Source organism: Tamandua tetradactyla, chromosome 26 (assembly GCF_023851605.1).
Source record: "Tamandua tetradactyla isolate mTamTet1 chromosome 26, mTamTet1.pri, whole genome shotgun sequence".
Lineage (NCBI taxonomy): Eukaryota > Metazoa > Chordata > Mammalia > Pilosa > Myrmecophagidae > Tamandua > Tamandua tetradactyla.
In genome coordinates this window covers 2524120-2549182 of record NC_135352.1, presented here as the reverse complement: position 1 = coordinate 2549182, position 25063 = coordinate 2524120, and the positions used below count along the sequence as shown (strand labels likewise).

At 37.6% G+C, this 25063-nt stretch overlaps 1 pseudogene; it reads left to right on the top strand.

The window, feature by feature from the left end:
• Positions 1 to 564: 564 nt before the first annotated feature.
• Positions 565 to 2319, top strand: LOC143669603 (trafficking kinesin-binding protein 1 pseudogene; annotated as a pseudogene).
• The last annotated feature ends 22744 nt before the right edge of the window (positions 2320 to 25063 follow it).

Here is a 25063-nt window from a genome sequence, read left to right as displayed (position 1 = left end):
CTGTGGTTAGATGATCAAAGAAAGGTAATAGAGGAAATCACCAATCACATGAGAACCCTAGCTCATGTCCCAGTTCAGACCTGGAACGGCTGGGACCCAAGAAATCTGTTTGGGTGGTGACTCTCAACCTTTGGAGGGGTCAAATATCTGACAGCAAGTGTTTTATTACTGCTTAGTTTATGTCTTATCCTACCCTGCCTCCTCCCTTGCTTATTGAAAAGTGTAAGTCAAACAATAGAAGCCTTAGTATACAGAAAAAACTTCCTCCCATCTACTTCATCTCAGTAGCCTGCACCACTTGAACTATCACAAATATGAATTCATACCCACAAACAAAAATGTTGCTACACCTATGGGATAAAATGTGATGCATAATAGTATCAAAAGGGGGGAATGAAGTAGTTCATAAGTGTTGCTCCTGTAGCATTTCCTTGCTAAAATGGCTTTATGAATTGGTATACTCTCAAGAATGTGTAAAAATTTGCTTTGTGAAAGAAGTAGTGAAACAAAATATCTTCTGTGTCTGCCAGGCATGCACTCTTGCTTGCATTCCAGACAAAATAAATCAGTTATGAGCTAGAGCTTATACTACCACCCCTGAACTTCTGGAACAAAACCGTGCCCAGTACCACATCCTGGCACTACCACTCTCTGGGCCTGTTCCCCATGGACTCCTTGGCAGCAGAGATTGAGGGGACGATGCACAAGGAGCAACAGTTGGAAGAGCCTGAGTCTCCAGATGTCATTCACCAGAAGCGTGTCTTTGAGACTGTAAGAAACATCAACCAAGTGGTCAAGCAGAGGTCTCTGACCTCTTTCCCCATGAACATCCCTGGCTCCAACCAGTCCTCAGCCGTGAACTCCCTCCTCTCCAGCTGTGTCAGCACCCCCAGGTCCAGCTTCTACAGGAGTGATGTCAGCAACATCATGCTCAACAAGACCAACACCCTCATTCTGGAGAGAGAGTCATCTGATCCTGGAAATGATGACCAGAATAAGAAGCTGGGGATGCCTGGCACCCCTGGCTCCCATGACCTGGAGATGGCACTGAGGCAACTGTCCTTCCAGCAAGAGAATTACCTCTCCGAGAGGAGGTTCTTTGAGGAGGAGCAGAAACAGAGCTCCCAGAGCTGGTGGAGAAGGGTGAGCTACTCAGCGGCTCCCTCACACCCACAGTGTCATGTCCCTCAGCACACATTACCACTTCTCCAAACTCACCAGCTTCTCTGGCTTGTCCTTCAGCAGCTGCTCCTACCTGCCTGAAAAACTCCAGATTGTGAAGTCACTGGAAGGTCCTGCCACCCTTCACCACTGGCAGCAGTTGGCCCAGCCTCACCTCAGGGGCATCTTGGACCCCTGGCCTGGTGTGGTCATGAAGGGTTTCCAGGCCCTGGACATTGACCTGGATGAAATGTACTGCCTGAACAACTTTGAAGAAGATAACACAGGTGGCCACATTTCCCTCCTGGGCCTAGCTACCTCCATGCCAGCTCAGCACCCAGAGACCTCAGGTGAGAGGTCCTGAGCACACATGATTGTCTCAATCAGCAGAAGTTTCCCAAACCAGCCTCAGACTTTCCCAGAGGAGATGCAGAAGGTGCTGGCAGCCATGGAGGAGGAGGAGAAGGAGCGATCTGGTGAGGTTACTGTGATAAGTCCTGTAAACCCAGCACCTGTACCAGAGGCAGAGTTCTGGGCCATTTTCACCCCTGTTCCAAGCACCATTCATAGTAGCACTCTGTCTGTAACTTCCACTCATCTGTGCAGGTGATGATTAAAGCATTCCCATTGTGTGGTTCTCTTTTAAAAAAGAAAGTTCCCATAGTAACTCCCATTCTGCTTACTGTTCTATATAATCTGAAGACAAATGATATTTGGGATTCAGACTTTGGACAGAAGTCCTCTGAGTCTGCTCCAGCAATAAAAAGCTTGTTCATTTCTCAGAGACTCTGGTGCTTTCTTGTGTGGTGTTCAGAGTTTTCCCAACTTCATTTCTACTCCAATATGACTTCATTTTCACTTATTATATCTGCAATGACTATATGTCCAAATAAAGTCACATCTTGAGGTACAGTCTCTTAGGACATGAACTTGAGAGGCACAATACAAATGGAAATACTGAGTTATATAATTGTTCCATATATTGACAAAGTTCATTATAAAATGCCAAAAAATAACATTTATCATCTATATTATCAGACATTACTTATGTATTGTGTATCTTTTAAGTTCATGTTGACATACACATGTTTTTTTAAATATTAACTTTCATTTGAAAGCTGACAATTTATCAATGACAACAAATACTATCAGTTGTTTTTCTTGAAGCTGCAGATGTGAATCATTCACTTTCAAAAACATTTCCACCCATTAGCTATTTATGAATAACTACAGTTTTTTCCTACTAGTTCTTCTGAGTAGAAATGTTTTATTAGCAAAACAGAATAGTTTAATTCAGCATTCAACTTATACAGTCTTGTAGGTGCTTTTCATTTAGATATTGTCATTCTTTCATATGCAGTAAAAGATCTCTATGTGTCATTTACTTTCCATTTTGCTGGAAAGAACATTTAAAAATTTGCATATGAAATGCACAAATCTTAAGACAATAATTTATTTTCTCTTGCTATATCAAAGTCTTCTAGAGAATTAGTCCTTTTAAACATAAGTTAAAGGTAAACTTATTTTAATTCAGGTGTGTTACAATGAAGAATACAATCACTACTACATTTTGGTGTACTGCCTTGCTTTGTGTTAAGGTTTTAGCAGTATTACATGAAAGGCAAACTCAACATGAAGGAGGTAAAGAATAAAGGAATTCAGGCAAAGGTTTTATTTGAGGAATAAATGGAGCCACCTGGGCAGCATTTCAGGAAAGAGAGAAACCAAGGTGGTGCAGGATTGGGTTTTTAAGGCTTAGGGTTAATGAGTTGGGAGCAAGGGTTAGGCAGGTGTCTATTGGCTAGTTTTCAGAAATGGGGGCTAAGTTAGGAGTTGGCAGCTTTCCATGGGTTAAGTTTAAAATTCAAATGCTGCCTTAGGTATGCAGGGTTGTAAATACTGGATGGTGGCCAGTGTGTAAGGGGTTTTCACAAGAATGCATTTGCCAAAGAATGGAGACTGAGTAATGGGAGGTTATCACAAGAGCGCAGGTAATGGAGGGTGAAGGAGATGATAGAGGTGAAGGAAATGCTAGGCTGGCATGGTTTGGGGTAAGAGAGGCTTTCTGAAATATTTGCCAGGGGTAGGTTACCTCCTGGGGAAAGACGTCCTATCTCCCAGATTTAATATTACATCCCATTACTCTTGCACCACTAGTGCAAATGTCACTAGAGATGACAAGTTGATAACACCTTTATATAAAATAGGTTAACATCAGAGACTGCCTTAAAGGTCTATAGGGATCATATTTCCCTGTAGATCATATTTTGAGAACTACTTGAAAGGTATGAGAGCATATTTCTTGCTTTGTTCCCTAGCATAAGTGGAAAGACTTTAATATTTTTCAATTAAAAATGTTTCTGTGCAGTTTTCATAAACACTTTTTAAAATTAAATTGTGGAAGTTTCTTCCTATACTTATCACACAAAGAAAATTGATCAGGAGTATATTTTAATTTTGTCAATATTTTCTTCTGTAGTTGTGTAGAAAATGATTTGACATAGATGTTTGAATTACGTTGACTTTTGAGTGTTGGGCTAACATTTCATTATTGTGATAAAGACCATATGATAAAACTATGTTATTATATCTATATATTTTGGGGAGCATCATGATAATGTATTGTTTAAGTTTTTCTTTTTTTAATGGTCAGGCACAGGGAAATGAACCCGGGTCTCCAGCATGGTAGGTGAGAATTCTGCCACTACACTACCATCACACTGCCTTGCTGAAGATTTTAATGACTATGCTTATGAGGATACTAGTTGTAAATGTCTTTTTTTGGATTGTTCTTGTACAGTTTTGGTATCAGGATAATATTGGACTCATGAAGTGAGATGGGTGGTATGCTTCTTTTCTATTTTCTGAGCAGTTTTCTTTTCTTTTTTTTTACATGCGCAGGCACCGGGAATCGAACCCGGGTCCTTGGGCTTGGCAGGCAAGCATTCTTACCTACTGAGCCACCGTGGCCCGCCCTTTCTGAGCATTTTTAATTGGATTTTTTCTTGAAAATTTGCCATTACAACTGTTTGGACATTTAGCTTTTACTATATGGAGATCTTTGATAAGAAAATAATTTCACATACCAGTGCAAACACACTAATATTGTTTCTTCTTGAGTCAGTTTCATTCCATTGTTTTAAAACTAATTTGTTCATTTTGTCTATGTGGTCAAATTTATTGGCATACAATTTTTCATAATGTACACACTTACTCTATTAATGTCTGTTGTTGAAGCTTCTTATTCATTCCTATGATTGCTCATTTTTATATTTTCTCTTTAGTTTGATTGTTCTTCCTAGGGACTTGCCATTCTTATTAATTTTTTTAAAAATTAAAAGTACCATGCTCTGATTTCCAAAATGTTTGGTTTTCCTTTAATCTTTCACTGATTTATCTTCTTATATAAAGTATTTCCTTTTCCTGCTTGCTTTATATAATTTGTTTATTTTATTATAGCTTCTTAAAATGGAAACATAAATACTTTTCTATCAGATCTATCTTTTTTAAATACAAGCTTGATAACCTAAGATTTTTCCTCCTGGTACTACTTTAGCTACATCCCATCAACTTTAAAATATGGATTTTTCATTGTAATTTAGTTAAAAATATTTCTAACTTCTTTTTTCATTTCTTCCTTGTCATTTGTGTGTGTGTGCGTGTGTATGTGTTTCAAATTTCCTAGCATAGGGGAATTTCTAGGTATCCTGATGCTATTAATTTCTAACTTAATTCCTCTTCAGTCAGAGATTGCACATTACATAAGTTCAAATCCTGTAAATATGGCAATTTTGGTTTTATAACTTAGTATAGGCTAAATCTAGATGAATGTTGCTTGGCAGTTGAAAAAAATCTGTATTCTGAGTTTGATGGTATTAATATACTATAAATATTATTCCAGAAAATATGCTTGATAGATTTGTCAGTATGTTCTATATTATGGTTGATTTGTTTAAATTTGTATAAATTCCAAAAAAAATAGTATGAAAATATTATAATATAGTTGTTGATTTATCTGCTTCTTTCATTAGATTGCTCCATTTTAGCTTAATTCGTCTGATATACTGCTATTAGGTGCATAGACATTTTTAATATCTATGTTCCCTGATAAATTTGACATCCCTTTTTCTGAAATGCCCCTCTTTATATCCAGTTAAACATTTTCTTTCCTTAAAATTTGTTTTGTTTCTTTTATATATCCATTCCAACTTCCTTATGCTTATAGTTTGCAAGAAACATTTTTCATTCCTTTTCTTTCATATCATGCATATCTTTACATATAATATTTGTCTTTTGTAGTATCCTAAGGTTGTCTTGCTTTCATATCATCTGATCACCTATATCTTTTGATAGAACAGTTTTACTGCACTTTTGTGTAATGCATTTATATGTTTATTATATCCTATAATATTATTTTTAAAGCTATGCTTAAATCTATATTTTGCTATTTATTTTACATTTTTCTTCCGTTCATTACACTGTTATTATTTTCCTATCTGTGGCTGTTATTTGTAGAATAGCTTTTAATTTAATGATTTTTTAATTTTTTGATTAATTTTATATCTAAATTTCATTTTAATTTTTTGTTAGTGATTGCCATTTGGTTGCAAAATGCATTATTAACCTATCAAATTCTGTATTAGAATTACTATAAAAATTGACTTTGTATCATTTTCCACTTCTCAAATGTAAAATACTTTCAACAACTTTCAATAATATACTGCCATTTATCCCCTTGGAATTACTCTAATTATTGTATTTTAATTTGTATATATGAGGTAAACCATTTTTTACAATTTTATTATTTTTACTTGGTAGATGAAGCATCCAGGTGTACATTAAGGAGATTAACAGAAAAATAAGACAAAATGATTGATATTGCACCCATATTTGTTATTCTACATTGTGCAGAAACAAGTGTCTGACTGTTATCATTTCCCTCCATCTTAAGGGACAACCTTTAGCATTATATTAAATACAAGTTGGCCACTGATGAATACTCTCAACAGCTACCTATCTGAAAGTGCCTTTATTTCAATTTATTTTACATAATTATTTTACGCAATAAATAATTTTTGGATAACAGTTCTATTTATTTTAATTAGTCTTAAAATTTTTCAGATTTTAAATATATTCTACTGTCTTCTATCTTCCATTGGTTTTGTTGATAACACAGCTATCATTCATATTTCCCTATATGTAATGAGTCTATATTCTTTGACTCTTCATTTTAACTAACTGCCTTTAATTTCTTTATATATATGTATATATATATTTATATATCTAAGTCAATGTATTTCATCTTATTTGGGAAATATTTGAACATGGTCTCTTTAAATGTTTTTTTCCTGCCACAAGAAAGAAAATAGAAGAGTAAGAAGGAGAAGGATAGTGAGAGGGTGAGGGAATCAATGTTTATTTGTATCTGAAGTCCTTCTCATTGGCTGGTCATTTTCCACCCTCCTCATTTTCCTTCTTTCTTCCACTCAGTGTACCCTAACCCTTATCTTAAAATTTTGACTTCATTTTGCTTAATGAAGTGGTGCTCTGTGTGGTCCTACAGAAATTATTTTCACCAGCGATGGCTGAGTGCACATTCTGGCCAACCCTTATAAGGCTTCTACTTCCCCTTCCTCCCATTCCAATTTGTTAGGCTCTTCCTCTATCAGTTTTTGGTATAACTGTTTAGTTTAAGAGGCATAAGAATCTATCCACAAGCTACAGTATTCCATCAATTCTAAGAACTTTCTTCGTTTCCTCTTTGTCCAGGGAAGAGGCAATCCAACTATGGCCTGAATTCTCTCTGGATTTATTTTCCTTTATCCTTCATTTATGGGGTAGCCTAAGTATTTAACTTCCCTTTTCAAAAACTGTAGTTTATTTTTGATAGCCTTAGTCCTTGGTCTCCTAGGAAGTTCAACAGGTCCTTTGTAGCCTGTGCAAGGACCTATTTTTCTTTACCAATATTAACATATCATCTACATACTGTAAAAGTGTAATTTCAGATGTGACTGCAACACTTTTTCTACTTCCTCCCAAAAGAGATTGGGGGATTCTATGAAGCACTGGGGTAGGACTGTTGGCCTATATTGCTGCCTCCTTCCAATGAAGAGATTTTCCCATTCAAAGGCAAATAAATCCCTACTCTCTACATCAAGAGGGCAGGCCCAAAAGTCATCCTTCAGATTTACTACACCGAATCACTTATGATGGTAGGGAATCCAACTAAGGAGATTATAAGTGTTAGGGACCATAGGGTGTCTGACTTGAACAATTTAATTGATGGCTCTCAGGTCCTGCATCATCCTCTAACTGCCATCTGCTTTCTGGGTGGGAAGAATGGGAGAATTGAAAGGGGTCATACAGGTTTCCAAGAGCCTGTCTCAAAGGAGGCCTTCAGTGAAGGGCTGAAGTCACTGTGTCCCCTTCAATGAGATCTGTTCTTGACAAACCACCTCCCCTTTCTTTTTCATTTTAATTTTGGTAGGAGGAAGTTGTAGTGCTCCTCCATTTCCCTTCATCACCCATACTTTCTCTTGGATGTCTTTTCATTTCCTCAGTAAGCAAGGCTAAGACAATTTCTATTTGGCCATCCCTTACTTCCAGATTAAGTCCCATGGGTATTATCAGGTCTCTTCCCAACAAGTTACTCCCAGCTTCTGTAATATATAGCAGGTGTGTTATAATTTAGCTCGCTTCTCAATAGGTATTAGTAGGTTTGAAAATGGGGACTTTAAATCATTCCCCTTTTACTCCCAAAACTGAGAGGGAGCTACTAGAGAATTCAATCCCCTTTTGGGATGTGGTTCACAGAAGATCAAGCTGTTCCAGTGTCTACCAAAAATGTAACTTCTTCCTGATGTGGACCCACCTGCAGATTTACTAAGGGCTCTTGGTGGGCTCTTGAGATGAGGGGTCACTGACCTCTCTAATCCTCAAAATTCATCAGGGGTACCACCCAGCCTTCTTTCTTTAAACTTAGGCACTTCTTTTTGAAATGATCAGGTTTCCCAAAGTGATAACACCCTGCTAAATCCTGTGCCCTTCTCTCTCCTTTATTCCCTCTGGCCCAGACTCTCTCTATTTTGCCTCTGCCTATCTCCTCCCTGCATTATCTCTAATCTCTTCTTGACAATGTGGTAAAATGTGTTTATCATGACTTTAACTTTTTGCTTCTGTCTTTCCTCTTCCTTTATCATAACTGAGATTCTCTCAATAATTCTTTCAGTGGTTTATCCATCCACCTATCTATATTCTGGATCTTTTTCTGTACATCAGGCCAAGACTCCATGATGTAGCTGACTTTTAATATTCCTTGGGCCACAGGACTATCAGGGTCTATTCCTAATTATTTTCTTGTCTGGTCCCTCAGCCTTTTCAGATAAGCAGTAGGGGTCTCATTTTTCTCTTGAGTCACCTCAAAGGCCTTATTTAAGTTTTGAGAATTTGGGTATAACCAACTTTATCCCTTGTATAATGAGGTCTCTAAGATCCCTCATTTGTGCCCTGTTTTTCTGATCATTAATATCACAATTGGAATCTACATTAGGAAATTTCTGCTCTGCTACCATTACCCCTTATTTAGATGGGTGCTCTCTCTCCCAGTTTTCCATACCTGCCTTCCTCACCATTCCCCTTTCTTCCCCCATGAACAGGATATTTAGGATAGATATAGTTCAGACAAGGTATATAAACTGGTTCCTAAAAATTAATCCAGTTGTTCATCCCTGCTGGATTATCCATTAATGGTTTCATTTTTTTCTCAAAATTCCTTATTTCTGTACTTATCACATGGATGTTTATATAACCAACTTCCCCGGTCCAATACTTCTCTCAGAGGGTATAGGGACTCAATAGGCCTATGTTCTTTCATCTTGCTTCCCTCAGGAGCCCCTAGAAATGTGAAATCCCATATATTTTTCTTACACTGTTCCAACTCCTCTCTCAGTGGTTGGTGGGTTGTCACAGGTGGAGCTGTTGGCCCTGATTGCCCCTCCCACTACCCAGGGGGAACATGGATTAGTTTCATTGGGCTTTTAGGATTCTACGGTCTCTGGCTCTGGGAAGGAGCATAGGGTAGGAGAAGACTAATAAAGGATCCCAGGATTTAGTGCCTAAAGACATAGCCTCTGGCACTGGGGTTTTGATCTTTATGCAATAAAGAGGAATCACCTTTATCTTTAGCCAGCACATGTCATAATCAGACTCCTCTTTAGAGGGGGACTTCTTGTCATTAATATAAAGCATGAGGTTGGCACAAATACTATCCTCATATGCCCCATATTTTGACCACAGTACATCAGGCAGCACAATGCGTTCTTTGCTTTGGCCCAAATATAGCAACAATATTTAACAATTTCCTTTTTGTCCTTCCTCTTTGTTCAATCACTATTAGGCCAATATTTTAACATTCTCCCTAATGTACTGTTCAGGGGAATGTCCCCAGGGACTCTACAGGTACCCTCTTCTTTTATTCCCTAGCAAGCCAACTGCTTCTATTCCTCATCCTGAGTCTTGCCTGGATTTATTTCTCTCAGCACCATTTCACTTTATCTGTTTGCAGCCCATCTTCCTCACAGAAAAAAGGGGCCATGGATTGGGATTTGGCAATTGCTTTGCATATCTCAGATACACACACTCCACCTCAGACTCATCAAGATCCTCCCTAACCACCAAGGTAATACTTAACAGTTTTTTTTCTTACCTTAGTCTGTACACAGAATTGCCTGATTACTGTGAGGTAGGTTTCCCTTTCCATTTTCTAGCTCACAATCAGCAAATCCTAGCATCTGGTTCTGACTGTTGGAAGCAGGCCCCAAATGGAGGAGCCTGCTCAGTCAGTGGGGTGTGTTTTCCCTTCATTCTCCCAGAAGGTCCTCATCTGAAGCCTCAGATCCCAGAAATGCCCCTAAAGTTGTAAGAAATAATGCCATACCTGAAAGAAAACAAATACTCATCCAATTGTAGAGAAGAAAATAATTTATTCAGTTTGGCAAGAATAGGTGCCTAGCTGAACACAAAATAGTGGCTGGCATGCCAAAGAACAGATTGCCACAAATATTATACCTATGCCTAGGCTGCAGACTCCTCCCCCATTTCTCAGTAGACAAATGTGGCAATGATATTTAGAATGTGACCTGAGAGATGATCAAGTATCATTCAAAAGTAGCCAATCATGATAACTAAGTGTTAATAGACTGAAGTGGTAAAGTGTCCATAATGACACTCAAGTTTTAGACAGTTTATTGGCACCTGAAGTAAGTTTTTGAATTCTGAGAAAGTACAGCAAATTTTGAGAGGACATGGTTAGTTCAGTGTGTGACCTGGTAAGTGTGACTTGAACCATCAATTTTATTCCTGATGTGACTAGATTGTAAGCAGGGGGATATTTGATTCTGGGGAACAGAGTCAGTGATCAGCTGATTTTGAGAGCACTTTCATCTCATTAGTGATATTTGACAACAAGAGAATTGGTGGGTTTACCTAGAGGACCATATATAGATAAAACAAATGTGAGAGTGAGACTGGTTTCTTAGAATCATCACTCCTGTGATGGTCATAAAAGGGAGACAGTGAAGTGTTTCAGTGATGTGTTCACAGTTCATTCTTTTACTTTTAAGTCTCCAGTGCACTAATGAAAGAGTTTAGTAAGGGAAGTTCCAATAGACTGAGAATGTGAGGCATGGTTGGGAAGTGTGGAAAGAGACAATTTAATGTACATGACCATTTTACTATGATTCTCTGTTCCTGGGAAGGTGAAAAATGCCATGCATTGGAAAAGTGCCAGGAATGCTGGATTAGGGACTGGTTTTCAGATGGGAAAGATTCATACATACTTAAAAACTGGGAGAAATTACAATGAAAAAAAGAAGGGAAAAGGGAAAAAGCAGCAACAAAAGCTGAGGGAATGTTCTAGTAAAGAAGAGATTGAAAGTACATGAGTTTTATGCAAATATTAGAGCCATAATGTCATATAAATCAAAGTATGTGATGATACCCAGATTGGTATGTTGTAAGAAATAGAAGCAAAATTTATTTGATTATAATAATGGAAAATGTATAACAAGTAGTTCATTATAATTAACATGATAAATATGGGGACAAGAGTGGAAAATAATTCCAGCATGGTAGTTCTCAATTTTACTTTGAAATATGAGGTATGTATGGAGAAATTGCAAATTTATGAAGCTCAAGAGAATGGAGAAATTTTAAAGTTTTGTAGTAGAGTTAGAGTATGAATATAGCAAACAGTAGTGGCCTATTGTTTGCTCTTGATTGACTTTCTCACTTTTTTTTTTGTACAATGACCTGTATCATAATCACAGTTGTGCATTCATCAACATAATCAAATTTAGACCACTTACATTAATCCCCCAAGGTACCCTTAGCAGTCACCTCTCAATCCCTCAATATTTCCCAAGATCTACATCATCCCTATTCTATTCTAATTCTGTCTCTATATATTTATTCATATTTAAAGAATATTAAAATATTACTTTTAACTATAATCCATAGTTTGCATTAGGTATTGTCAGGTCTTAGAAAATAAAACGATGTACAAAATGGATTTTGTGGTATGGGTGTCCCTTCAGTTTCTCTCCCTCAGCAGCTTCTCTGACAGGATCTGATGCATCAGCAAGATAGATGAGCATGAACATGCCAATGCCCCACCCACCAGAGGATAAACTAGATAACCATCATCATGAAGTCATAATCTGCATCAGCCTGAAATCTGCCAGTGATGCCTATGGCCACATATCATCCCTATCCCTATTGATGTGGTTTTTCCTTTAAAACCACAAGCTGTCAGATAGAGGGTTGGAGCCATTTTTCCTTTCTCTTTTGCTAGCAGGTTTCACTGGCTCTCATTTGCTTGCTCTTCCTTTGCTCTCAATCTGTTTCTCTGTCTCTCTCAATAAACTATTAAGCTTTAACCACTGTCTCATGTGGAATCCTTTAATGAATTCATGCCTAACAGGTATATTTTCCCATACACCTCCCTTTTTATAGCACCTAGTAATAGTGGTGAACATTTGTTATAGTTCATGAATGAACATTCTTATATTTGTACAATTCACCACAGACATGGTCCATCATGTTGACTATTTTATACAGCCACATGTTTTTCCTTTAGCTTTCCTGCCAGTAAACTACATGACCGAAAACTATCCCTTACATTCACATTCACACACATAATTTAGCACTGTTCATTATCCTCACAGTAATGTGCTACCATCACCTCTATTAATTTCCAAACATAAACCTAAACAGAAATTCTGCCCAAATTAAGTATCAGCTCCTCATTCTCTATCCCATTCTATCTACTGGTAAACTATATTCTAGATTCTAACTTAATCAGCATGTTTATTATAATTATTTTATATTAGTACAATCATAATATTTATCCTTAGGTGTCTGCCTTATTTCACTCAGTATAATGTCCTAAGGTTCATCCACACTGTGCATGAATCTGGATTATATTCACTGTAACTGCTGAATAATATTCCATTGTATGTATATACCTTATTTGCTTATCCATTCATTGGTTGATGAACAATCAGGTTGCTTCTATATTTTGGCAACTGCAAATGTTGCTGCTATGAACATTGATGGGCAAATGTCTGTTCACACCATTCTTTCAGTATTTTTGGATATGTACTTAGTGGGATTGCCAGATTATATGGGAATTCTAAATTAAGTTTCCTGAGGAATCTCCAAACTTTCTTACACAAGGTCTGAAACATTTTCTACTCCCACTAGCAGTGAATGAGTATTCTAATTTCTTCACATCCTCTCCAACACTTGTAGCTGCTTTTTTTTTTAAATAATGGCTATTCTAGTGGGTGTGAAATCATTGTGATTTCATTTGCCTTTCCCTAATAGCTAGTGTTGTCAATCATTTTTTCATTTGTTTTTTGGTCATTTGCATTTCCTCTTTGGGAAAAAAGTTTATTGAAGTTATATTAGTTAGGTTTCTCTAGAGAAGCAGAATCAATAGGGAACACTCACAAATATAATATTTATAAAAGTGTCTCATGTGACCGTGGGAATCAGAGTCCAAAATCTGCTGGGCAGGCTGTGAAGCCAATGATTCCAATGGAGGGTCTGCATCAACTCCACAGGAGAGTCTCACCACCCAAGACAGAAAGAGCCTGTCTCTTCTGAATCCTCCTTAAAAGGCTTCCAGTGATCAGATTAAGTATTACTTATTGCAGAAGACACTCCCCTTTGGCTGATTACAAAGGTAATCAGCTGTGAATGTAGCTTACATGATCATGATTTAATTCTATGAAATGTCCTCATTGCAACAGACAGGCCAGCACTTGCCCAACCAAACAAACAGATATCACCACTTGGCCAAATTGACACATGAACCTAACCATGACAAAAGTGTATTGCCCAATTTTTATTTGGGTCTTCTTATTGTTCTTGTAGGATTTCTTTCTCTATTCTGGATATTAACATTTATCAGATATTTGGTTTCTAAATATTTACTCTCATTGTGTAAGCTGCCTTTTCAATTTCTGGAACCAACACTTTGAAGTGCAGAAATATTTAATTTTGAGGGGTACCCATTTATTTTTCTTTCATTGCTTTTAAAATCTAAAATCTTGGAAGCTTTGCTTATCACATAAAATCTAAGGAAGTTTTGCTTACCACAAGATCTTGAAAATGCTTCCCTATATTTTCTTCTAGGAGTTTTCTGGTCCTGATTATCATGTTTAGGCATTTGATAGACTTTGAGTTAATTTTTGTATAAGATGCAATGTAGGAGGCTCTTTCATTCTTTTGGATATGAATATCAATTATCTATAGATGTGAGCATCTATTTTTGAACTCTTAGTTTCATTAGATTGATCAGTCCATCTATCTTTATACTGGTACCATGCTCTTTTGAACAATGTAGCTTTATAGTAAGCTTTAAGACCGGAAAGTGTGAGTCCATCAACATCATTCTTGCTTAGTAGGTTTATGGCTATTTGAGGTCTCTACAATTCCCAATACATTTGATAATTGGATTTTCCAATTTTGCAATATAGACTGTTGGTATTTTGATTGAGGTTGCTTTGAATTTGTAAATCAGTTTTGGTTAAATTGATGGCTTAATGATATTTAATCTTCCAATCCATGAAAACAGAATGTGCTTTAGTTATTTAGGTCTTATTTGTTTTCTTTAAGTAATGTTTTATAGATTTGTATATACAGGAATTTTACACCCTTGTTTAGTTATTCCTAAATATTTCATTTTTTAGCTACATTTATAAATGTAACTTTTTCTTGATTTCCCTCAGCTTGCTCATTACTAATGTATAGAGACACTATTGATTTTTGCATGTTGTTCCTGTATCCTACCACTTTGCTGAACTCATTTATTAGATTTGTTAGCTTGGTTGTACTTTTTTTTTTGGATATTCTATAAATAGTATCATGTCCCCTGCAAATAGTGAAACTTTTACTTATCCTTTTTATTTCTTGATCTTGCCTAACTGCTCTAGCTAAAACTTCTAGAATGATGTTGAATAACAGTGGTGGCAGTGGGTTTTCAATCTTTAACAATTCAGTGCATATCGGTTGTGACCTTTTCATATATGCTCTTGTGGTAGTTAGGTTCAGGTGTCAACTTGGCCAGGTGAACATGACTAGTTTTGTTGCTATGGACATGAGCCAATGGTATGTGAATTTCATCTGTTGCTCATTACATCTGCAGTCTGCTAGGAGGTGCGCCTGCTGGAATGAATGATGTTTGATTTAATTGGCTGGTACTTCAATGAGAGAGCTCAATGTAGCACAACCAAAGCAGCTCAGCATACCTCATCTCAGCACTCACAGCTCACCCCAGGCCTTTGGCGAGGCAGAAAGGAATCACCCTGGGGAAAGATGTTGGAACCCAGGGGCCTGGAGAGAAGGCCAGCCGAGATCACCCTGTGCTTTCCCATGTAAGAAAGAACCTCAGTTGAAAGTTAGCTGCCTTTCCTCTGAAGAACTATAACTAAATAAATTCCCTTTTATTAAAGCCAATTTGTCTCTGGTGTATTGTGTTCTGGCAGCTAGCAAACTAGAACAGCCCTTAATCATGTTAAGGACACTTCTTTACTCCTAGCCTTCAAATGTTTCTATCAAGAAATAATGCTCTGTCAGATGCTTTGTTTGCATCAATTGAAGTGATCATGTAACTTTTCCCTTCAATTTTATAATTTGGGGTGTTGTAGTAACTGATTTTCTTGTGTTGAACCACAGTTGCATGCCTGTGATAAAGTTCTCTTGATCATGGTTTTTAATTATTGTGATGTGCTGTTGCATGTGATTAGGAAGTAATTGGTTGGGGATTTTTAAATCAATATTCATTTAAAATTTTTTCTATAATTTTCTTTCCTTGTAGAATCCTTACCTCAGTTTGAAATTAGGGTGATGTTGACTTAATAGAAAGAGATACACAATCCTCTTCAATTTTTTTTGGAAAAGTTAGAACCAAATTGATATTAATTCTTGGAATGATTGAAAGAATTCACTTGTGAAGCCATGAGCTTTTCTTTTTTGGAAGGTTTTTAATGATGATTAAATCTCTTGACTTCACTTGAGATTTTCTGTTTCTTATAGAGTAGTGTAATTTGTTCATATATTTCTAGGAATTTGTCTATTTTACCTAGGCTGTCTAATTTGTTGGTATACATTGTCCACAATATCCTTTTATTACCTTTTATATTATTAGGGAGTTGGTAGAAAGTCTCTCTTTTAACTTATCATTTTATTTACTTTTTGTCATCTATTTTTTTCTTTGTCAGTCTAGTTAAGTATTTATCAATTTTATTGATCATTTCAAAGAATAAACTTTCCAAATTGTCTTATTAGTCTCAATTTAATTTATTTCTGCTCTAATCTTTGTTAATTCTTCCCTTCCCTTTGCTTTGGGATTTATTTTCTGTTCTACCTTCTAGTTTCTTCAAGTGTGCATTTAGATTTTAGTATTTTTTTCTTTCTTCTTTTTGATGTAAGCATTGGAGCTATAAATTTACCTGTCAGCATAATGGGGAATCCCTTAAGTTTTGATTCTTGTGTTCTCATTTTCATTCATCTCAAGATATTTACTGATTTACCTTGCAATGTCTTCTTTGACTCACTGAATATTTCAACATGTGTCATTTAGCATCCATATATTTATGGATTTTCCAGTTCTCCAACTATTATTGATTTTCTGCTTCATTTCCCTATGGTCAAAATAGATATCTTGGTTAATTTCAATCTTTAAATTTGAGACTTTTTTTTTACCCAACATAACATATGATCTGTCCTGGAGAATAATCCCCACCCAATTGAGAAGAATGTATTGCCTGCAGTTATGGTGGGCAATGTTCTGTATATGCCTTTTACATCTAGTTAATTTATCATATTATTCTATTTCTTTGTTTCATAACTGATTTTCTCTCTGGATATTCTATCAATTGATAGGATTGGTTTACTGAAGTGATCACATAATATTGTAAAGTTGTCTATTTCTCACTTTCGGTTTTGTCAGTGTTTGCCTCATGAACTTTTGGCACAGTGGATAGGTGCATACATACTTATTATACATATTTTTGTATATTGATATTTTATTGAGATACAGCATCATTTGTCTCTTATACTAGCTTTTGACTTAAAGACTATTTTGTCTGACATTAATACAGCCTTCCTAGTTCCTTTTTGGTTATTGTTGAATAGAATATGTTTTTACCATCTTCCACTTTCAATTTAATTGTGTCTTCATCTAAGGTGACTGTATTAGCTATGCTTCTCTAGAGAAACAGAATCAGCAAGAGATATATGTAGATATGCAATTTATAAAAGTGTCTCACATAACTGTGGAAATTCAGAGTCCAAGGTCTGTAGGGCAGGCCACAAGCTGGAAACTCTGATGAAGGTTCTCAATGAACTCTCAGGAGAGGCTGTCTGGACAACCAAGGGAATGGAAGAGTCCAAAATCCATAGGGCAGACTGTGAAGATGGTGGCTCCAATGAGGAGTCTGGACAAACTTGCCAGGACAGATACATTGACTGAAGCAGGAAAGAAGAGTGACTGTCTGTTCTGAATCTTCCTTAAAAACCTCCCAGTGATTAGATTAAGCATCATTCATTGCAGAAGATGCTCCCCTTAGCTGATTACAAATGCATTCAGCTGTGGATACAGCCAACATGATCATGATTTAAGTCCATGAAATGTCCTCATAGCAACAGACAGGCCAGTGCTTGCCTGAACAGACAACTGGGTACCACAACCTGGCCAAGTTGACACATGAACCTGGCCATGACAGTGAGTACCTTCTAAATAAAATTTTGCTGGATCATGCTTTTTTATCCATTCTGCCACACTGTGTCTTGTTTGGGGAGATTTATCCATTAATATTCAGTGTTATAGTGGAAATGTAGATCAGCCATTTTGTCCTTTTGTGTTTTCATAATTCATCTCCTTTCCTTTTGCTTCTTTTCCAATTTTTCTGTATAGTTGATCTTTGTGTAGTGTCTGCCTGATCACTTTGTCATTTTTTCTGTATATTAAAAAAATAATTTCATTGTGATTACCTTGTGGATTATATTACATAATCTACATCTATAACCCACTAATTTCAAAAGATATCAACTTAGCTTCAATAGCATACATGCTTTGTGTGCCTATAGCTCTCTTTGCTCCTCTTTATGCTGCTCCCCCCCCCCACTTTCCACTCTATATTCTGCATGTCCGTTTTCAGGAAATATGCTTTTTTCTTGTTCAATTAGTATTCTGATGCTTATAGGAAATAAAACATAATAATGCATATTGAGGACAAAGTACTATTGGGTTTTGCATTTACCCTTTTAGTTATCCTTGCTAATAAACTTCATTTCTTCACATTACTCCAAGCCACTCTCTCCTATCTTTTCCTTTCAACATACAAAACTTCCTTTAATAATTCTTGTATGGCAGGTATTTTTTATGTACTTTCAATTTCTGTTAATCTGTGAATATTTTGACCTCTCCCTTATTTTGAAGGATAGTTTTGCTACATAAAGTATTTTCATCTGGAAATTTTTCTCTGTCATTACCTTAACTATATCATATTTTTTCCTTCTTGCCTACCGGTTTCCAATGGAAAATCAGCATATACTCTTACTTGGCTTCCCTTTTGTGTGAAGAATAATTTTCCTCTTTCTGTTTTCATAATTCTCTCTTTATGTTTTTTGGCATTTGATATTCTGATTAGTATGAGTCTTGGAGTAGTTCTAGAACTACTGATTTTGTAGGTTGAGCAGGCCTTGAACACAGCTCAGACTGAGACAGACCAGGCCTCTTCATATTTGGCCTTAGGGAGCCCATGGTCACAATGATGGTAGGAGGCCAAAAGATGGGCTTTATGGTAGACACAGGTGCAGAACATTCTGTTGTCATGCAAGAAGTTGGGCCAAAAACTAAGCGGGCAAGCCACCATCACTGGGGCCTGTGGCATCTCAGCTAAATATCCCTTCTTAAGAGCCTGCAAGTGTCATGATCCCATGAAGTTTCTCATCAATTTCTTTACCTTCCTGGCTGCCCACTACCCCTCCTGGGCAGAGATATCCTGATAAAGCTCCAGGCTTCAACGCAGAAGGGGAAAGACTCCTGACACTAAAGAACCTAGATAGAAAGGTCATGGTGACCCTGACAACCTCTCAGACAGAAAAGCGGTGCCTCTTTCTTGCCAAAGAAAACCAAAACCAGCCCAGCCATCCACAGGTACCAAGAGGTGATCTTTCTGTTTGGGCATAAAATAGTCCACCAGGGCTAGCCACAGATGCCCCTCCAGTTCTCATGGAACTCCATGTTGAAGTTGGCACAGTACATCTTAAATGATATCCAGTCCCCCAAGAAGCCAGGTGGATATTCAGGCACACATCAACTGCTTACTTTTTCATAGTATACTATGGAAATAGTAGTCCCCATGGAAGACTCCTCTGGTATGAGTACAAAAATCTGGCACCAATGATTACTGCCCTGTTCAAGACTTGCAGGCCATCAACAGAGTGAGTTATCTTACATCCTATAGTGCCAAACCCATATACTCTTTTAAGCCTAATTTCTAAAACAGCATCATTTTTCTCATGCCTTGATCTGAATGATACCTTCTTCTGCATTTGTCTGGCACCTGTCAGCCAACCTGTTTTTGCCTTTGAATGGGCAGACTCTCCCTAACATGGGACGCGGTTCAGACAGAGGCTGTGGTTGAAGGCAAGCTTATTCTCTTTCTGTTTTCTAGCACTTGGAGCCTGAATTCTCTGAAGGAGTATTTATACTTGAGCTGGGCCCTGCAGCCATTTTTTTGGGGGGGGAATAAGCCCTTTAGGGAATTATCTCTCCCACTTGACTCACCATTTATAAATAAAACAGATACTAATACACTATTTGTGTATTAGTTGGGGTTCCAATGGAAACAGAATCACCAGAAGATATCAGTAAATATGAGATTTATCAAAGTCTCATGCAACCATGGGGATGAATGAGTCCAAAATCTGAAGGACATGCTGTGAGCTGGCAGCTTTGATGAAGATCCTCAACATATTCCACATTAGAGGCTGCCTAGTTGAAGTTGAGAGAGAGAGATTCTTTTGAAATTTCCTTAAAAGCGTTCAGATAATTAAAGTATAATTCATTGCAGAAGGCACTCCCCTTAGCTGACTACAGAAATAATCAACCATTGTTGCAACCAATATGCTCCCAATTTAAGTCCACAAAATATCCTCACAGCAACAGATAGTCCAGTGCTTTTTAACCAGACAACTGGGCACCACTGCCTGGCCAACTTGATACATGAACCTGACCATCATAGTCCACCCTCATCAAGTTGGCAGCTATATACATCAACTTAGACCATACCTAATTTATGAATAGAAAACAATAATAGACATATTTTTTTTCACCAAACAATATTCAACTGTCCTGAGTAAAACTGGAAACACACTAAATCTCTCCAAAATAAGGTGAAAGTCCTTGGGTAATATGCCCTCTTAAACTTCATATACTATTACTAAACAGTATAACAGTACAATATAAATTACATCATATGATAATGGGGATAAGACATGAAAACAAAGATATTTGCTTTATGTACAAAGAAAAACATATTCACTGCAAAGCAAGGAAGAAATATTCATACAGTTACAGTCCTTGTCTTTGTAACTGGCCACATAGTAATTCATTTTATCACAACCTTCCTCCACTACCCATTCCATTTCCTTTTATCCTCAGCAAACACCTCAGCAGACCAGGTCTCTTTTCATGGTGGGATGACCAAAACCTTCATTCCTGAAATTTCTGGGCCTTTTGTAGAACTAACTTGATTAGGTTGTTGCAGTTTTCCATTGACTTTAACCCAGGGTAAATTAGTATTTTGAAGTTCCTAAGGGGATCTTCTGAATTCCAGGAAAATCTTTATTTCTATTGCCTTTTTCCCTCAATAGTCAGGGTCATTCACCTCAGTCAGTAAAGTAATATCCTTCTTTGCCTGCTAATCCAAGGGTATGAGGAGCCCAAAGTGACCAGGTGGGAGGCTTAGTTTCTATTTCAATGGAATGAATGTTGTGTCTCTTGGTGGAAGTACTCTTTCCTCTGGAACTAAGACCTGTATACCAACAGAGCTCAAGGTTGAGGGACAAGAAGCAAACATTTTCCGTGTTGACCACCTAGGGGTATTAGTGAATGTTGCCACTCCCATTTCCTTCTCTTGAATCATGGAGCCATTAATTCTGGCTATGGGAGAAACAGCATCATAGAGTGGATGCTGATTCAGAGCATTCAATGCTTCATAGAGGACATTGCTCCAGCTCTACAAGGTATTTCCACCTAATTGGCACTATATTTGAGTCTTCAAAAGCCATCCCACCATTCTATTAGTCTGGTTCTTCAGGACTATGGGGAACATAGGATGACTAGAAAATTTCACGTACATGTGTCCATTCCCACAATTAATTTGTTGTGAAGTGGGTTCCTTGACTAGAAGAAATGTTGTGTGGAATACTAGGACTGTGGATAAGGCATTGTTTAAGTCCACAGATGGTAGTTTTTGTAGAAGCATTGCATGCAAGGAAGTTAAACACATATACAGGGTATGTATCTATTCCAGTTGGACAAATTGCTGCCCCTTCCATGATGGAAGTGGTTCAATGTAATCTACCTGCCACCATGTAGCAGACAGAGCACCTCAGTGAATGATGCCATAAGTACATCTCAGTGTGGGTCTCTGTTGCTGGCAGATTGGGCACTCAGCAGTGACTGTAGCCAGGTCAGCCTTCTTGATTAGAAGTCCATGTTGCTGAACCCATGCATAAATTCCACCATTGCCATAATGAACACTTTGTTCATGAGCCAATTTGGCAATGGCTGGAGTGGCTTGGGAAAGAGACTGGCTGGTATTCATAGAAAGGATCATCTTATCCACTTTATTAAAAGTTTCCTCTGCTAAAAACACCCCCCTGGTGTGCATTCACATGGGGCACAAATATCTTCATGTTCATTGCCCACTCAGAAAAGTTTAATTACATAAATCTCCCCCAGACCTATTTGTCACAGATATTCCAATTATGCTCTTTCCAAGTCCCTGAACATCATCCAAACCATTAGAAACAACCCAAAAGTCAGTAAACAAATGCACCTCCTCCCACTGTGTGATGTACCTGAGCTAAAACTCCATTAATCACCTGACCTCCACAAGCCCGCCCCCCGACCTCTGGACCACAGTGACATTTTGTGTCTCCTGGAAATTAATGTCACCTCTAAAAACCACTGTCTAATGATCACTGAAATATCTATTTCCTTTTCCCTAATGCACAGTTACCCTGGTGAAAGGCTATATTTTGGGGGAAAACTGGGAGGAAGACTAAGAGTACAAATTTGTGACAGTGTAACAGTGTTCTTTCTCAGGAATACCTGGCCTTCCCTCATTCAGGTGGATCTGGTTCTGTAAACTGTCTGGAAATTGATTAAGTCTAGAAATTGATTAAGGGTCCATGACTCTGTTTTTGTAATTCAAGTTAGACCTTTGTTCACTTGATCTAGAATCATTCTGTTTATTCAGCTCAAATAGGATTTAGTAGACTGCTCATCTATTGTATTTCTAGATGCCCCATGATCTACTGTCCATTGCCATAAGTTTCTGTGAGCCAGAGTATTTTGACAGCTGCTTTGTATATACTGCCCATTATGAAAGTCTTGCCCACCTTGTCTTTGGAGGCTAAGTGCCATCACATGGTTTCTGTCAATTTGGGATTGGATCGTCCCCATTTTGTTTAAGGATTCCATATCAGTGACAGCAGTTACCACAATAAGATCTGTCCACAGAGAAGGGAAACAAGAGAATTCTAAAAGGAAGATGGAGTTAGTTTCACAAATTTATTATGCATAGTTCTGGTAAAATGAGTCTCCTCTGGACATTTCTGGAGTGTATGAAACAGTCTCCCATGATAAATTCAGTCGAACATTCCAGTTTATCTAAGCCTTTGGATCCCCTCATCTACATTGTACCAGGAAGTTCTGGCATTTCAACTTCAGATAATGTTGTATAACTTTTTACCTATGTTTCTTCTAACAATCCAAGCAAACTGTTCATGCTCTTTTTAATCCCTCAAGCTACAACATCAAATACAGAATCTCTGCTTATTGGGACCAATCAATAAATTTAGCTTGATCTAACTTTATACCCTATTCCTTAATTATTCTCCAACCTTAACATCCATTCCCACACACATCCTTATTATTTCTATCTACATAGAATGGGAAACTCATGCAGTTCTTATGGAGTATAGCATACATCTTCATAACTCACACTTTTTGCCTAATGTTTTGGGACCTTTCAGGACTCTAGTCCAGTTATATGTCTTGAAGAAAAGAGGGGTGGTGGGGGTATGTCATGAAACAAATTAGAAGTGCCTTTCAAGCAAATTACCTCAGGGCATTCTCATGAATTCTCATCCTTTAAAAAGGATTAATTGTTTGAGAGAGAGGAGTGTGTGCTGTTTTTCTAGGGGAGGTGGTTACAGGATAAGCAGGCACTGAAGAGTTAATCTCTTTAGGTGGAGGTTGGAGGACAGACTCCTTTGGGCAGACTGGAGGCTTGGAAATGGTTTCCTCAAAGCAAGATGGAGATTGGGTGTCTGTTTCCTCATCACAGGCTGGGAATGAGTGGTTGTTTTCTCAAGGCTAAACATTAGAGGTTTATCTAGAAAATGCTCAGCAGATTACAAGAATTCCATGTCCTTACTCCTTCATTATGAAGCCAGATGTCCCCATCCCCAGTTTCATGATCCCATTCTTTTCCAAAGTCTTGACTTTAACAGCACTCTGCAAATTTGAGATTTTAGTTTACATTGTAAATCTGATACCCACAAAATGAGGTCTGTGTCTGGTTTTCACAGATCTCAGCTGACTGGATTATCTCCTTTGCAGGATGTAATCAGCCAAAGCTTCAACCAACTGACTGATGGTTTAATGAACCAGACTTCTGACCTAGCCACAATAAATCCTTACAGCAATGGCCAGGCCAGTGCTTGCTTAACCTATTCATTGTTTTAGGGAAGTAGAATGGTGCAGACCCTGGGGAGTTCAGTATGGTAGTTCCACAAGATGCTAAACCTACAGTTACCATATTATCATGCTACCCTGCTATTAGGGATATAGTTGGAATATATGAAAACAAGAACATGAATGAACATTTGCACACTGTTTTTTATGGTAACAGTATTCACAATTTACAATGGATGAATGTTGCATAAGGGTACACTGACTTATGAAAGGAAGGGCAAACTGTGGTGTATACATACAATGGATTACTGAGTAGCTGCATGAGTAAGTGAAGTTGTGAGGTAACTTGGTGAACAGACCTTGAGAATAATATGTGGTGTGAAATAAGCCAGAAATTAAAAGCAAACATTGTAACATCTCACTAATATTGACTAATTATAATGTGCAAATTAAAAATTAAATCTGAGAGCAACACCTCACTTATTTGCACTACCTATATTGTGAAAATTGAGAATTGAATTTGAGAGCATAGCTTATTAAGTTTGTTTATTGTATAGATTCTTAGATTGTAAGCTCTTGTAGCAAACAGGCTCCCCCTTTATTTTTCTTATTTGGGTGCCTTCTCTGTAGAAAACCCCAGAACCCCCTCTCCTGACCTCTAGGAACAGATGAAACTGCAGGCAAGTGAGATAAGACACATTCCTGGGATAGGGACCCCCTCCTCTAGCCTCCAGGAATGGGTGTAACTGCAGACAAACAATATAAGATGTATTCCTGGGATGGGACCCCTTCCCCTAACAGCTCATCTGCTTCTGTAACCTGCTTCATGCCTTAACTGACCAATTGTCTTGCCTTCAATATTGTTATTTGCCATATTAAGCTCACCCTATCTCTAGCATGTAATAGGGCCTATAATAGCCAATGTTGCCTTTTGTTCAGGGCTCAGACTTTTGAGGTGTCTTAGCTGAGCCCCATGCACAGGGGCCAATAAATCACTTGCTTCCCCAAACTGTGGACCCTTAGTCTCATCCTGTTCTAATTTCACGGAATGTTCCTGGAGGTCTGTGGCCTCATTCCTGGTTTTTGCACTACACTCTTACAGCAGTCACATCTGTTCCTGAGATGTAACAGTTATTTCTAAATTCTGAGATGCTGAGCTCTTTGTGCATAATCTGGTTGTTTCTTGGAAGTTTGGGTATATGTGTAACACCAGAGACTCAGAACTAGAGTTCTGCAGCAATGACAGTCAGCATTACCCCATACATCAACTGTTAAACAAGCTGAAAAACAGATCAGACTTCAATTTGACATACAATCAAAGTGTATATGGTTAGGAGAAAGGTAAATCAGAATACAGGATAAAGGATGATACTGATTATTTAAAACTTCAAATACTATGGG